This window comes from Hemiscyllium ocellatum, chromosome 7 (genome assembly GCF_020745735.1).
Source record: "Hemiscyllium ocellatum isolate sHemOce1 chromosome 7, sHemOce1.pat.X.cur, whole genome shotgun sequence".
Lineage (NCBI taxonomy): Eukaryota > Metazoa > Chordata > Chondrichthyes > Orectolobiformes > Hemiscylliidae > Hemiscyllium > Hemiscyllium ocellatum.
In genome coordinates this window covers 44,138,875-44,155,714 of record NC_083407.1, presented here as the reverse complement: position 1 = coordinate 44,155,714, position 16,840 = coordinate 44,138,875, and positions in this window count along the sequence as shown.

The following is a 16,840-nucleotide window of genomic DNA, read 5'->3' as shown; positions in this document are numbered from 1 at the left end:
ACAATGCTCCCAAGGGCCCTATCACTAATAGTGTAAATTCGACCCTTTTTTGTCTTATCAAGATGCAACATCTCATATTTAGCTGCATTAAACTCCATCTGCCATTCCTTGATCCATTGGCCCAGTTGATCAAGATACCATTGTGCTCTTAGATAGCCTTGAGAATTGTCCACTATACCACAAAGTTTGGCATCAGCTGCAAATTTACGAATCATGCCTCCCATATTCTCATCCAAATCTTTTACATAAATGACAAACAACAGTGGGCCCAGCACCAAACGGTGTGGGATCAGAAACAGAACAACAAAGAAATAAAGATAATTACAGATGACTGGAGACAGCGGTGACTGAATAGACTGAAAAAAAAATCAATATGGAAGACTATGGTTAAACAGTGAAAACTGTTACTTTGTAACTCAATAAAAGTCAACTCCATTGAGAAGGAAATTTGAATTGTCTGTAACTGCCTAATGAAGTTAAGAATGGTATCAAATATATGCCAGAAAATTGGGAAAAATTTTAGAAAACAGCAATGTATGACTAAAAAAGGTGACAAAATTAGAATGTGAGAATAAATGACCAAGAAATGTAAAAACTGACAACAGGTGCTTCCACAAGGAAATAAAGGAGAAAGGAATAGTCCAAGTAAATGTTCATGCCTTAGAAAAAGGGATTGAAGAATTAATAATGAAGAACAAGAGCATGGTAGAGATTTTGAGCAAGTATCTATGTCTGTCTTTAGAAGATCCTAAAAGTATCACAAAAATAATGGAGATTCAATAGAGAAAGGAAAGAATTTAAAATAATTACTCTTGTTAGAGAATTAATGGATTAAAGGCTGACAAGTCCCCTGAATCTGATGGCCTGCATTTTAAATTTTTACAAGAGGAGGCTGGGAAGATAATGGATGACTTGGTGGCAATCTTCCAAAATAATCTTCTGGAATGTCTCAAAGTGTTGTAGGTGGCATAATGCTGCATCACAGTGCCAGGGACCCAGGTTTGATTCCAGCCAAGGGTGACAGTCTGTGTGGAGTTTGCACTTTCTGCTTAGTTTCCTATGACTGCACAATCCAAAGATGTGCAGGTTAGGTGAATTGGCCATGCTAAATTGACCATAGTGTTAGATGCATTAGTCAGAGGGCAATGCATCTGGGTGATTTTTTTTAAGATGATCAATGTGGACTTGTTGGGCCAAAGGGCCTGTTTCCACACTGTAGGGAATCTAATCTGTTAGCAAACCACAAATGCAATCACCGTGTTCAAGAAAAAGAGAAGCAGTAATCAATTGCATCTAGCCACATAAGCAGATGGAGATCTGAAGTTAGATTTCACTCAAAATGTTCGATACTGAACTGGAGTCTCAACTTGATTTTTACAGTGAAGCGTTGAAATGGAAATTAAACCTTCTGGTGAATTAATTGTATTGGGAACAAAAATAGAGTATTGATTAATGAACAGAAAATAGACAAGATAAATAGGTCATTTTCAGTTCAGCAATTGTATGCAATGAAGTGCCAAAGAGATTAGTGCAGGGGCCATTGTGCTGGTAGGGATGCTGCACTGCTGTGCTTGGGTATGGGTTAGGAACAATATACAGGGTTTGTGATTGCTTTCCCAGCCCTGAATGGTGAGTGGACACTTTGAGACAGCCAGTCAGCAGCACCTGAAGTAGCAGCCAAGAAGAGGAGCTTGAAATAGGCAATTTGAAAGAAGTAGTGAATGGTGGCAGAAAGTGTGGGAATTAGAAATTGGTGGCCCTTCACACTACTGAATGTGACTACAAAATTCTGTCCAAAGGCATTACCAATTGAATCAAGTGTGCTTTAGACTTGCAAACCCATCCTGACCAGGCATACTGCTCAGTGATAAATTTGCCTGTGCACAGAGGGCACATAGTGTCGTGCGTGGGTCTTTTGGAGGCCACTTCCTCATTCACCTGGAGCAAGCAAAAATCAAAACAAACATCACCAGCACAATTTTAAACTTGAGAATCAGAAAGGTTTCCATCAAATCCCGAGCCAAGCAGGTTTACTGTCTTGTCCTGTTGTGAATTGCCAATGACAACCTCAGTTATGCCATAAGATGATTGCATGGTCAGTAGTAGTTCTTAGAGGAACTGTTTAAAAAAAATCATGTTGTTTTTTTCATTCATTCATGGATGGGGCATAACTGACTGGGCCAGCATTTATTGTCCATTTCATATTGTCCTTGAGAAGATGTTGGTGAGCTACCTTCTACACTGCTGCAGACCATATTCTGTAGATAGATATACAATGCTGTTACATAAGGAATTCCAGGATTTTGACCCAACTATAGTCAAGATATATTTCCAATTCAGGATAGTGAGTGTCTCGGACATGAAGGTACAAATTCTAGGGTTCCCATGTATCTGCTGCCTTTGTCCTTGAAGATGATAGTGTTCAGGGGTTTGGAAGGTGCTACTTAAGGACCCTTGGTGAATTTCTGTAATGTAACTTGTAAATGATACACTCTGCTACTACAGACCATCAGTGGTGAATAGAATGGATGTTTGTGGATGTGGTGCCAATTAAATTAACTGCTTTGTCCCTGATAGTGTCAAGATCCTTGAGTATTGACAAAGTTGTACTCATTCAGGCAAATGGTGAATATTCCATCAAATTGCTGGTTTATGTCTTGTAGATGGTGAACAGGTTTTGGAGAATTAAGAAGTGAGTTACTTACTGCAAAATTCCTTGCCTCAGACCTGCTCTTGTAGCCCTTATTGTATGGTTAGTTCAGATCATTACCTGCTCAATGATTACTGCCAGAGTATTGAAAGAGAGGAATTCAATGGTAGCAAAGCAATTGAAAGTCAAAAAGTGATAGTTAGATTCTCTCTTGTTGGAGATGTCATTCTCAGGCATTTGCATGGTGTAAATGGTACTAGATATTTTTTCAAGGGTCTGCTGCTGGGGCAACAGTGTAGTGGATCGAGATGTCTATTCCTCATGGCCATAGTGATCGCGGCTTTATCAAAGACTTCATCGTTGGTGGGTCTGGTCTGTTCCATTTGGTGTGGTGCAGCAGTTTCAGCAATGGCTATAGAAGTTCTGGTTTATTCCTACGGCTATGATGGCAATGTGATGGTTTCGGGCAGCAACTGAAGAGGCAAATGCTTCAACATTGTAACTGGCTGGGCCCAGTCTGCCATCCTTGCTATGGCAGCAATGCAGTGGCTTTAGTATTTGCTTCAGTGGTGGTGGCGCAGTGTGTCTGTTCTGGAAATCCTTGCTTTGGCAGCCTCAGGACTGCTTCGATGGTGGCATCCCATGGCCACTCTAGAAACCCAGGAGTTGTGGCAGGAATAAAAGATTAACTTTGCCCTAAATTAGTCTAGATTAATTCTTCTTATAATTTCTATAATTAAAATGGTATCAGATTGTGGCAACTTATACATATCTCAATGTATTTTCATAGACATAAATGACAATAAATTGCTATTCTATTATATTCATCTTCCTTTGTGTCAATTTTGATTCCAGCCAATGGGTGTTTAAACCTTAATACTCAGTAATTCCAATTTTGCAAGGGCTCCTTGATGCCACACTCAGTCAAATGTAGTCTTGATGTAAAGTGAGTCACAGTCACCTCACCTCTGGAATTTGGTTCTTTCTTCCACTTTTGGATTAAGCTGTAACGACATCAGGAGCTGAGTGGTCTTTGCAGATCCTAAACTGGGCATCAGTGAGGTTATTGCTGAGCAAGCACGGCTTGATAGCATTGTTAATGATGCCTCCTGTTATGTCCAGAGGTTGAGAGTAGACTGATTGCATGGGCAGTAATTGATCATGTTGGATTTGTCCTAGTTTTTATGTAGAAGACATATCTGAGTAATTCTCTACATGACAAGTGTTGCAACTGCACAAGAATACGTTGACTACGGATGCATCAGATTTAGAAGTACACTTCTTCATTTCCATTGCCATAATGTTGTCAGGGCCCAAAGCTTTTTCAGTGTCCAGTGCCTGCAGCCATTTCTTGATATCATGTGAAGTGGTATCTGTAGGGCTGTAGGCCTCTGAAGAAAGCTGAGATAGATCATCCACCTAGTACTTCTGGTGAAGATTGCTGCAAATGCTTCTGCTTTATCATTTGCACTGTTTTACTGGGCTCCCCATCATAGAGAATGAGGATATTTGTGGAACCTCATGCTTCAGCAAGCTGTTTAATTGTTCACCACAGTCATGAATAGATGTAGCAGGGCTATAAAGCTTAGATCTGATCTGTTAGCTGTGGAATTACTTAGTTCTGTACATCACTTGCATACCATTTGAATAAGCAGTAAGTTGTATCCTGTTTTGTAGCTTCCTCATATGAGACCTAAATTTTAGGTTGGACTGGTGCTGCATTCTTTATTAAACAGGTTGATGCCCTGGCTTATTAGTTGTGGTAGAGTGGGGGATATGCAGTGTCATGAGGTTATAGGCTATGTTGGAGTATGTTTGAGTCAATGCCATTTAAAAGTTGGTGATACTGCCATGTAACACAAAGTCGGGTATTCTCAATGCATAGACAAGACTTTGTATCTATCAGGACTGTACAGTGATCACTCTTACTGATCCTGACATGGACAGGTACAGCTGGGGCAGGCAGATGATTAGGTCATGTATGTTTTTTTCCCTCTAGTCGGTTCCTTCATCACCAGTTTGACTCCCATACTAGCAACTATGTTCGCTGGTGTTGCTAAGCCACTCTTGTTAATGGACATTCAAGTGCTTCTCCAGATGGTGTTCAATATGGAGCAGCACCGATTCATCAGCCAAGAAAAGGGGCATAGATGGTAATCAGCAGTAGTTTTTCTTGCCCATATTTGACCTGATACCATGAACTTCCATGCAGTAAATGCCAATGACTCTTGGGTAACTTCTTGCCAACTGTATAACACTGAGCTATCACTTTGGTTCTGTCGATCCTGTTGATAGGTAAGGACATATGCAGGGATGTGATGGTGCTGTGTGGGACTGTATCTAAGAGGTAAGAATTTGTGACAATGTTAGGCTGTTAATTGGTGAGTCTGTGAGAAAACTCACACAAATTTAGCATTAACTCCTGGAAATTAACACGGAGGATCTTACTTTGTTCATAAAACCTTAAGTTATAGGAACAAAATTAGGGTATATGGTCCATCTAATATGCTCTGCCATTCAATCATGGCTGATATGTTTTTCAGTTCCACTCTCTTGCCTTCTCCACATGACCCCTGATCCCCTTACAAATCAAAAACTTATTAGGATCCCTATTGTGTGGAAACAGGCTCTTTGGCCCAACAAGTCTACATCGACCCTCCAAAGAGTATCCCACCCAAGCCCAGCCCCCCACATTTACCCCTGACTCATGCACCTGACCTATGCATCCCTGAACATTATGAGCAATTTACCATGGCCAATTCACTAACCTGCACAGCTTTGAATTGTGGGAGGAAATCAGAGCACACAGAGGAAACCCACGCAGACATGAGGGGAACATGCAAACTCCACACAGTCACCTGAGGCTGGAATTGAACGTGAGTCCCTTGTGCTGTGAGGTAGCAGTGCTAACCACTCAGCCACCGTGCCACCCCTATCTCTGACTTAAATATACTTAGTGTCTTGGCCTCTCCAGCCCTCAATGACAGTGAACTCCACTGATTAATCACCCTCTAGCTGAAGATATTTCTCCTCATCTCAGTTTGAGTAGGTTGTCCCCTTTCTCAGAGGCTGTGCTATCTGGTCCAAAACCCCTTCTTAACCATCCTGTGCACCTATGACCTTACTTTCAAAGAACTCTGTACAAAGAACATGGATATATGCTCCAAAATGGGCTTTGGGGAGATAATCTGCAATTGGATCCAACTGCTGTATGCCAACATCAGTAGTGTAGTCTCAATCAATGGATTGGAATCAGAAAGCTTCCTGATCAGAAATAGAATCAGGCAGGACTGCCCACTCTCTCCTACCTTGTTTGCATGTTGTATTGAGCCTTTTGCTAAATCCAGCAGGAAAAATGTGAGCCTGAGAGGGATGATTATTCCAGATATTAGAGGTCTGCAGGACAAAGCCCCCTTGTACATAGATGATATTGGTGTTTGCTGCTCAGATTCACTTTCAGTGTGCAGACTCATGAGCATTAGTGCTCAGTTTGACCTGACCTCAGGTGCTGAGGTCAATCAAGGCAAGAGCAAGGCCATGTTCTTTGGGAATTGGGCCAACCAATTCTTTATCTCCTTCACTGTCAGGTCAGATTATCTAATGGTGCTGGGAAAATGTTTCAGAGGGGTCTGGGCGCATGCAAAAACTTAGGAGGAATGTATTACCAAGGTGAGGCAGAAACTGGGCAAAACACAGCATTGTTTGCTCTCTATTGCGGGTAAAAAAAATTGATCATAGTGTGTGACATGCTCTCAGTGTTGTTGTATGTGGTGCAAGTCTGGCCTATTCCCGAACCTGTGCCACTGCAGTCACCTGAGCAATCTTCCACTCTAGCTGGAGATCAAAAATTGATCACGCACTGACAGACACCATGTAGAAAGACATGACCCACTCTCACTAGTTTCCATACATACAGATAAAGAAAGACATCACTTTGACTGGGACAACACACACATCCTAGGACAGGCAAAACAAAGACACACGTGTGAATTCTTAGAGGCATGGCATTTTAACCAGAACTCCATCAATAAACACATCAATTTAGATCCCATCTACCTTCCCTTGAACTGGAAATGACATCGTCCACCTTAAGAAACTAAAACCTATAAGTAGAGAGGTGGGACATACCACATGTTCATCTAGCAATGGTCAGCATGTAGCACCCTTGGGACACTGTGGGAAAGGAAGAGGGCTGATTCTGTCAGGTAGCTCCCTGAGAAGACTGTCAAAGTCATTTGGCAGAATGTCTCATCAAAAGAATTCTCTAACAAGCTCCAAGACATGGCTTGGCTGTTGGTGAGAAGGACACTACCTGTGAGATCCTTCATGTACATACGGATCTCTCCGCCACCACATGCTGCCCTGAAAATTATTGTGGGGGAAGAAAAGACTGTCATGGATCTTCCTTTGGAGAGTGCCTTTGCAAAGAAGGTCTGGAGCGAGATACATTGGTTTTGTTGAAAGTTCCTCCAGATTAGCTCCGTGACACAGGACTCTGTGAGCTTCTCCTTGGGACATACAACCAGATAAATGATGACTGCACATGGAGGATGATCAGCTCCATGAAAGATGTTCTTTGATCCAATCGAAATTTGTTGGTGTTCTAGTACAAAGAGTTGATCTCAACCAAGGGTTAGCCATGGAAATTGCAGAATTACAATTATAGGGTGGAGAGGTGGGTCTGGGTGGGATGCTCTTGGAGGGTCAGTGTGGACTTGATGGGCTGAATGACCTGCCTCCGCACTGTAGGATTCTATGGTTCGATGAAATCGTCCACAATATTTTTTAAGGGAAAGCTTGATATTACTAGCTTAAATTATTATTTTGAGTAGGTAATAAAGAGGATTAATGAAGGTACTGTGGTGGATGGATTTCAGTAAGACATTTGACAAGGTCCCATATGGTAGATTGTGAAAATTTAAAGATCACGGGAAGTAGGGTATGTGTCAACCGGGATCTTAAATTGGCTTAATGATGGGAAATAAATTTAATGATCAACAATTTTTTTTTTGCATATGGCAAGTGGTTTCCAGAGGTGTTACACAAGACTCAAATTTGGGTCCTTTGCTGTTTGTATCAAATGTTAATGACTTAGACTTAAATGTAGGAAGCATGATTGGTAAATTTTCATGCGACATAAAAATTGACCAGGACATTGATCATGAAGCAGATGCTATCATTAACAAGATGAAATCAATGGTTTGGTTAAGTGGGTGGAAAAGTTACAAATTGAATTCAAGATGGAGAATAGAAAAGTTATGCATTGAGGATGGCCAACAAAGCAAGGAGCACACAATAAATGAGAGGTTATTGAGATGGCTAGAGGAGGTGAAAAACTTTGGAATGGATGTCCACATGTCCCTGAAATTGGCAAAACAGGAAGACATATTGGTAAAGAGACATTTCTTTAGTCACTCATGTGATGTGGATGTCGCTGGCTGGGTCAACATTTACTACCCATTCTTAATTTACCCTGAGAAGCTTGGGCAAGCTGCTTTCTTGAACTGTTAGCCATCCATTTTGGTTCATGAGGGAGGCAGTTCCAGAATTTTGACCCAGTGGCATTAAATTAACAATGATTTATAGCAGGGGAACAGGCAGATAAATGATGGTGTTCTCATGTACCTGCTATTCTTGTCCATCTATATGGCAGTGCTTGTGAGTTGGAGATCCTATTGAAAGAGCCCTTCGTGAAATTCAACCATGCATCTTGTAGGTGGTAAAGGGTGTGTACGGTGCCAAGCAAGCACACTGTTTTGTCCTGGAGAGTGTCAACTGTTATTGGAACCGTATTCATTCAGATAAGTGAGATGCATTCCACTACAGTCCTGACTTGTGCCTTGTAGATGGTGGACTGCCTTTGGGATTTCAGGAAGTGAGTTAGTTGCTGCAAGGTCCCTATCCTTTGACATGCTCTTGTAATCACAGTACTTACATGACTAATCCAGTTCAGTTTTTGTTCAACAGTAACCTTCCAAATGTTAATAGTGGGGAATTCAGTGACACTTATGTCATTGAATGTCAAGGAGCACTGGTTAATCTCTTTTGTTGGAGATGGCCATTGCTTGGCATTTGTATGGTGCAAATGTTACTTGCCAGTTGTCAGCTCAAGCCTGAATATCAAAAGTGAGCACCCCCACTTCTGACTTTATAATGGAAGGAAATCGTTGATGAAGTAGCTGAAGGGTGCTGCCCTGGTGAACTATCAGATGCTTTCCTTCATTGGGCATGGTATTGAATACAAAAGTAGTATGTAATACTGGAACTATACAAGATACATTTTAGGATAGAGCTGAAATTTGTGTACAGTCTGGTCACTGCATTGCAGGGTATAATTGCTCTCGAATACAGAGAGAGGTTACAAGAATGTTACCAGGGCTTGAAAATTGCAGCAATGAGGAAAGATCAATTAGGCTATGTTTTTCTTAAAACAAAGGTGGGTGAAGATGATGAATTTAGGTGTACAAAATAATGAAGGGTTTTGATAAAAATCAGTTTCCCCAAATTGATGGCTCAATCACCTGGGGCACAAAGTTAAGGTAGATGATAGAAGAAATAGAGGGGACATAAGGAAAAATGTTTTCACCCAGAGGATGGTGAGCCTGGATTCCAATGGTGGGAAGATAGAAACATCATTCACTTAAGGGGAATCTTGATCTGAATCTGAAGATCTGTAACTGCAAGGCTAGTTTCTGTAGTCGATGCAGACATGATGGGATAATGGCCTCTTTCTGTGCTGTAGATTTTCTATGGATCTATGAGTATCCTGTTCACTGTTGACCAAAAACCAAATTGGAGTAACCATGAATAGTGTGGTAAGAGTCTAATATCTGAAAGCACTGTCCACGTGTCAGGAGTGTGATGGAATTCTGTCTATTTGCTGAGTTGAGCGAAGTTCAAACATCACTCAGGTACCTCACCATTATCCAGAATAAAGCAACTCTCCTGACTGACACTCTATTCATCACCTAAAATATTCACTCCCTGCTGGCATCCTCACTGTGTACTAACTATGAGATATTTTGCTGCAACTCACTAAGGCTTCTTAAATCATATTTTTTCAGATCTGCATCCTCTACCATCTTGAATGATAAAGGGTAAACATACACACACTACTATCTACAACTTTCCGTCTGAATCAGTCACCATTTGACTTGGAACTATATCATTTTTCTTTCATCATGGCTGGGTCAAAATCCTGGAACTCCCTCCCTAACATCATTGTGAGAGTATCTACAACACATACTCTGCATCAATTCAAGAAGGCAGCTCAATTTCATCTTCTCAATGACTCCTGGGGATGGATAATACATGCTGGTCTTTCAAGTAACGTCTACATCATATAAATAGATAAAAATAAATAAACAACGCTATGTAGTGTTTCTTGGAGATGAGGTTTATGTCAACAAAAATGTCTATATTATAACTTAATCTAAATATGCTATCCAGAATTTACTGCACTGCTTGATCTGTGCATAAGAAAATGTCACCATCTTCAATTGTAAGATTAATGTGGGGGATAGTGAATTTCCAAGGGATTGTTCTGCATATATTTCAAAATGTTGTTTAAACCATTTTTTCTAGAATGTTATCAGTTTCTCTGTCAATGTTAGAAGATGGGCAGGAAAATGCCATGTAGTCAGTCTTTTTCCAATTATTATTGCATTATACATTGTGCCTCATATGCATCAGCTGTGGTATTTGCATATTATTTAAGACAAGTTGAATGCAGTCCAATCCCTTATCACTCAGCCTGTAAGATCCTCATAACTCTGCCCTCGAGCATTTTTCTTCTCTGGGGTTTTAAATTGTCTGACACTTGTGACAAATAGCAAAACCGATTTCTTTAACAGCATTTTGTCTCAGTGGGAAAATGTCAATCACTGCTGCCCTGTCTCTGACACTCTAGGCATGAATTGTAATAATCCCAATATACAAGGCACATGGTAAAATATGATGAGATCACATTATTATGACAATATGGAAAAATCAAAAGCAATTTCTGGTTTGATAGGTTTTCCTGATTTAGCATCATACCCCTAGAACAACTGAGTATCTGTTTTAAAGTATAGTGATCATAAGTTGTATTTTATTTACATGTTCTGGGAAATAAACTTGCTTTATAAAAGTGCAGTGGCATCTGCTGTATTGAACCTTCAAAGATGAAGTTGATTGACATTGCAGTCCACTGTCGGGTATAGTATTTGATCCTGGGGGAAGTATTACTTCCCATGCTAACTGAAATTGCTACCCATTCAGCTGCAATTTTCTGTCAATCACTGCAAAGGTTCACACACAGAAAGCTTTGTAATCATTCACATAAAAGATCGAAAACATTACCTGAGGCAAAAGTTTCTTTTTAAAAAAGATTGAACACCAATGAAACAAAATATTTATATTTATAAGTCATTACATACAATAAAAGCAAAAAAAAAACTGTGAACGATAGAGATCTGAAATACAAACAGAAAGTGCTGGAAAATCTCAGCAAGATTGGCAGCAACTTCGGAGACAGAAACAATTAATATTTCAAGCCCAAAGTGAAGGGAGGTGAAAACATTCTGGATTTTATGGTGTTGAAAAAGGGAGAGCAGCAAATGGAACAGAAGGACAGGTCAGGAAATGTTAAGGGAGATTGGAGATGCAGCAACAACAGCAGACCAAAGAACGTTATACATTTCAAATCCTGAGATACACATTTGATTAGATTAGATTACTTACAGTGTGGAAACAGGCCCTTCGGCCCAACAAGTCCACACCGACCCGCCGAAGTGCAACCCACCCTGATCCATTCCCCAACATTTACCCCTGCCTCGAACACTATGGGCAATTTAGCATGGCCAATTCACCTAATCTGCATGTTTTTGAACTGTGGGAGGAAACCGAGCACCCTGAGGAAACCCACGCAGACACAGGGAGAATGTGCAAACTCCACACAGTCAGTCGCCTGAGGCGGGTGTCATATTTGGTGTCATATGTTAAACCTATCACTTTATCCAGGTGCTGCCAGACCTGCTTTGTTTTTCCAATTCTGTTTTTATTTCACGACATGTAATACTTACCCAAGAAATGTTATCTCTTTTATGGGCTAAGGAAAATGAATTCCTGTTCATCTGATGCTACCTGACCTGCTGTTCTTTTCCAGCATGACACTTTTGACTAAGAAGAATGAACATCAGAACTACATTGTCAAAAAACTTTTGGAAAGTACACAAGAATGCAGCACAACTGCAAACTAATAAATACCTGCTCAGAATTGAGTCTAAGGCCACCTCAGTGAGAATGTCGTGCTACTTAAAATTAATATTGATAGAATTGACCTCCCCCCTCTTTCTCTGATTCCGCTTTCTCTTTCCCATTCCTCCTCTGTCTCTCACTCTCGCTCTCTCTCTCCTATCGACCCAATTGTAAGACTGATATGGTTTTCAAATAGTGGACATTTTATGATTGTCAGAGCAGAGCTCCACACATTGTTTAAGTACACATGATACTCCACTCTCCCAATAGGTCTGGCCAGATCAAGTTATTCAGGGGCTACTACAGTTGGGAACTAAATTCAAGTTTTTATTAATACATTTTGAAAATCCTTCTTGTATATACAGGAAGAACAGGTTTGTTTTCTGATTCCAGCAAAAGTAATTACCTCCATGTTCTTCTATCCATTGTCCACTCCAAATTACCTCCTGTTACATAACTTTGGACCATTGTTCAAATGCAGAAGTTAAACAGGTACAATAGGTTATTGTGTAAAATGGCATAAGGCCTATGGCTTTTAAACATCTTCATTGATACACAGAATGCAACATAGCATTTAATCCAGGTTGGAAATCAGGCACATTATAGAGTTCTAAAGTGGGCTTGGTGGTGCAGATTCTGAAGCCATTGTATTTTTCAAAGAAAGGGAAGACCCAAGCCATGAATGATCACCGATATGAAGATGAGAAATTTATATTTCACGCATCAGGGAACTGAAAGCTAATGTAGGTTAGTGATAAAAGGGCTGAAAGAGGAGGAGGGATACAGGCAGCAGAGAATTTGATTTGACAAAAGCAGTTCTGATGATAAGACACTGGACCCAAAACACTGACTCTGCTTTCTCTCCACCAGAGAAAAGCTGCCAGACCTGCTTAATATCTGCAGTGGTTTCTGCTTTTGGTTCAGATTTCCAGCATCCATATAATTCTTTGTTTTAATTTAGAGATCTTGATTATCTTAGTTTTAAAGGATTAAGTATTTGGAATTTGATGTAGAGAACAGAAAGCAAACTGAGGAACATTACTGGAATAAATGTATGTGGTGTCCATGAAATAGCACAACCTTGCTCATGAGGCAAAGAAAAATCAATGTTGCAATTACTGATATAATGTAGGATAGTGCAATAGCCATTTTCACACAGCAATATTTCAAACAGCAATAAATGACCAATTTCTTTTTAGTGATGTCTATTAAGGGACGAAAATTGACACTGGGACAAAACCTTAAAAAAATGCCATTGATCTTTACACCCACTTGAAAAAGCAAATTGTACGTTGGTTAAAGCCTCAGACACTGCAGTACTCCCTTGGTCTTGCAGTGCAGTGTCCTCCAGTCTCTGAGTTAGGACTTATATAGGAGTGGAGATGAACCATGTTATGAAAATAAGAGCTGTCATTTTGAGTGACAGAGGAAATGAGGATGCAAGTTCAATGCATAACTCAATGTGATGTGAAGTTGTGACAAGTCTGATTTAATCTGATACAGTGACCAGGATAAAAAGAAAGGCAAGAATTGTGACTTTGTTTAGCTGGAAAAATTGCAGCTTTTTCAAAACTTCATATTGGATGACAGTCTGTCAAAATAATCTATCAAACAGGTCAAGGAAAGTAATGGAGAGATATAATTAGAGAGAGAAGAATCTGTATTTTCCAACTTGCAATTGATTTTATTTGATTTATTACAGTCACATGTACCAAGACACAGCAAGAAGTAATGTTTTGCGTGTTAACCAGACAAATCATATATACATACGTACAGGTACAAGATCCTTTATCTTAAATGCTCGGGACCAGCCGATTTTCAGAATTCGGAATGCTTCGGTTTTCAGAATGTGACAGTTTAACCTTGTTAATGAGAGAAAAACTTCACAAAAAACCCTCGGATTTTAGAGCTTTTCGGTTTTTGGATGTTCGGATCAGGATAATAGAATAGAATGCAGAATATTTATAGCTACAGAAAAGGTGCAGAGAAAGTTCAACTCTAATATATGAAAGGTCCATTCATGAATCTGAAAGACATCAGGGAAGAAGCTGTTCTTAAATCTGTTTGTACGTGTATATAAACTTCTATATCTTTTGCCTGACGGAAGAGAGTTTGGTGGGGTGGGTCTCTGATTATGTTGGTTGTGTCTGAGAGGCAGCAGGAAGTATAGATGGGAGTCAATAGATGGAAGGCTGCATCTATAAATCTTGGTAAGAGTCCTTGTGTCATGCCAAATTTCCTTAGCCTCCTAAGGAAGTAGAGACATTGTTGTGCTTTCTTAACCATCACATTGACGTGGGTGGACCAGAACAAATTGTTCATGATCATTACCCCAGGAACTTGACGCTTTTGACCATCTCCACCTCAGCACCATTGATGCAGACAAGAGGTTGCCTTCCACTCTGCTTTCTGAAGTCAATGACCAGCTACTTTGTTTTCCTGACATTGATGGAGAGATTGTTGTCTTTACAGCATTCTGCTAAATACTCGAACTCTTTCTTCTGTTCTGTCTCAGCGTTGTTTGAGATCCAACTTATATAGTAGTGCTGTCAGCAACCTTTTAAATGGAATTGCGGTGGAACTTGGCCACATAGTCATGAGTACGTAAAGAGTACAGTAGGGGGCTGAGTACACAGTCTTTGTAGGACACCAGCGTTGAGGATTATGGTGGAGAAGTTGTCACCTATTCTTCATAATTGCAGTCTATGGATCAGGAAGTCTAGGATCCAGTTATAGAAGGGGGAGTTGAGACCTAGGTCTCTGAGCTTAGAGATGAGTTTATTTGGAATTATGGTGTTGAAGGCAGGACAAGGCCTGATGTAGATATCCTTGTTCTTCAGATGTTCTAGGGATGAGTGTAGGGCCAGGGAGATGGCATCTGCCAAGAACCTGTTTCACCTGTAAGTGAATTGCAAATAGTCAACACAATTTGGGAGGCTGGAGTTGATGTAAGCCATGACTAACCTGACAAAGCACTTCATAGTACTAACATAAGAACATAAGAAATAGGAGCAGCAGTAGGCCATCTGCTCCTCCATTCAATATGATCATGGCTGACCTACTCATGGACTTAGCTCCACTTACCCGCCCACTAACCAGAACACTTAATTCCTTTACTGTTCGAAAATCTACCTTTGCCTTAAACAACATTCAGGAAGGCTGCCTTAACTGCTTCACTGAGCAGGATATTCCATAGATTCACAACCTTTTGGGTAAAAAAGTCCCTCCTCAACTCAGTCCTACATCTGCTCCTCCTTATTTTGGAGCTATACTCCCTAGTTCTAGTTTCACCCACCAGTGCAATCTCCCTACTGTTATCTTATCTATTCCATTCATAATTTTAAATATTTCTACAAGATGCCATGTCATGCCCCTAAATTTCAATAATTGAGGCATTCTGCATGGTTTTTCATTTGGCACTGGACAGGTGTTAGTCTTCTTGAATCAGGTGGGGGCTTCAAATTGTAGGAAGGAAAGATTAAAAGTGTCTGCTAGTACTGCAGTCAGCTGGTCTACACAGGATCTGAGTGCAAAGCTAGGGACTCCACCCAAGCCAGTCACTTTCTGTGGGTTCACTCTCAAGAAGGTGGTTCTAACGTCTGTGGCTGTTACTGTGAGTACAGGTGCATCTGAGGTTGTTGGGATAGGTGGCATTGTTTCACTGACCTTCTGTTCAAAGTGAACATAGAATGCATTGAGTTTTTCAGGTAGGAATGTACTGTTGCACGCAAATATGCTCAACTTCACTTTGTAGCTTGTTATGTCGTGTAAGCCTTGCCACAGATGATGGTTGTCGTGTGATTGGTCTGGATTTCAAGCTTAGTTTCATTTTGCCTCTTGATATCTCTGATGGCCTTATAAAGGTTGTACCCAGATTTCCTGTATAGGTCAGGTTTGCCTGACTTGTAAGTCTCAGATTTGGACTTCAGTGGGAATGCATTTCCCAGTTCATCCATGGTTTCTAGTTGGGGAATATTGGGATCAACTTCTTTGCACACAGTCATCTACACACTTCCTAATGAAGTCTATAACAATAGTGGCATATTTCTTGAGGTTGGCCATTAAGTCTTTGAATATGGACGAGTTCTATCGACTCTGAGCAGACCCATAGAAGCACTTCTGTTGCCTCAGACCAACCCTGCATGACCTTCTGCACTGGGTCTTCATGCTTTAATTTCTGATCCTAAGCCAGAAGGAGGAACACAGCATTGTTATCTGATTTTCCAAAATGTGGGCGTGGGATGGAGTGGTAGGTGTCTTTGATGGCTGTACTGCAGTGATCAAGGATGTTTGTACCTCTGATGGGACAGGAGACATGTTGATGCTATTTTGTAACACTTTCTTGAGTTTGACCTGATTGAAGGCTACAATGAACAAGGTCTCTGGGTATTCTGTCTCAAGACTGTTTGTAGTGCTGTATACTTCATCAAGTGCACTCTTCACTTCCACGTGGAGTGAATGTTGACCGCTGCCAGGACAACTGAGGTGAATTTGCATGGTAGGTAATAGGAATGGCACTTTACTGCAACACATTCTCTGTTCGGGCAGTGGTCACCACATCTGAGGGTCATCACATCTGAGGGTCACCACATCTGAGCACCATGAGGTGTTGATTAGGAGGTAGGCACCACAATACCTTGCCTTGCCCGAGGACACCAAGCAATCCATTCACTGAACTGAGAAACCTTCAGATTGTAAATAATAGTCAGGTATAGTAGGAGTGAGCCATGACACTGTAAAACAGAGGTGAGCCTGGCTTTAAATTCATCCACTGGTGTCCTTTCTTGACTGGAGTGTCAACGTGAATGGACCACGATAGATCATTGATGATGTTTACTCTTAGAAACATAAAACTCTTGACCACCTCCACCTCAGCATCACTGATACAGACCAAGGATGTGTCCTGCATTTCACTTTGTGAAGTTGATTTCATTTTGCTGACATTGAGGCAGA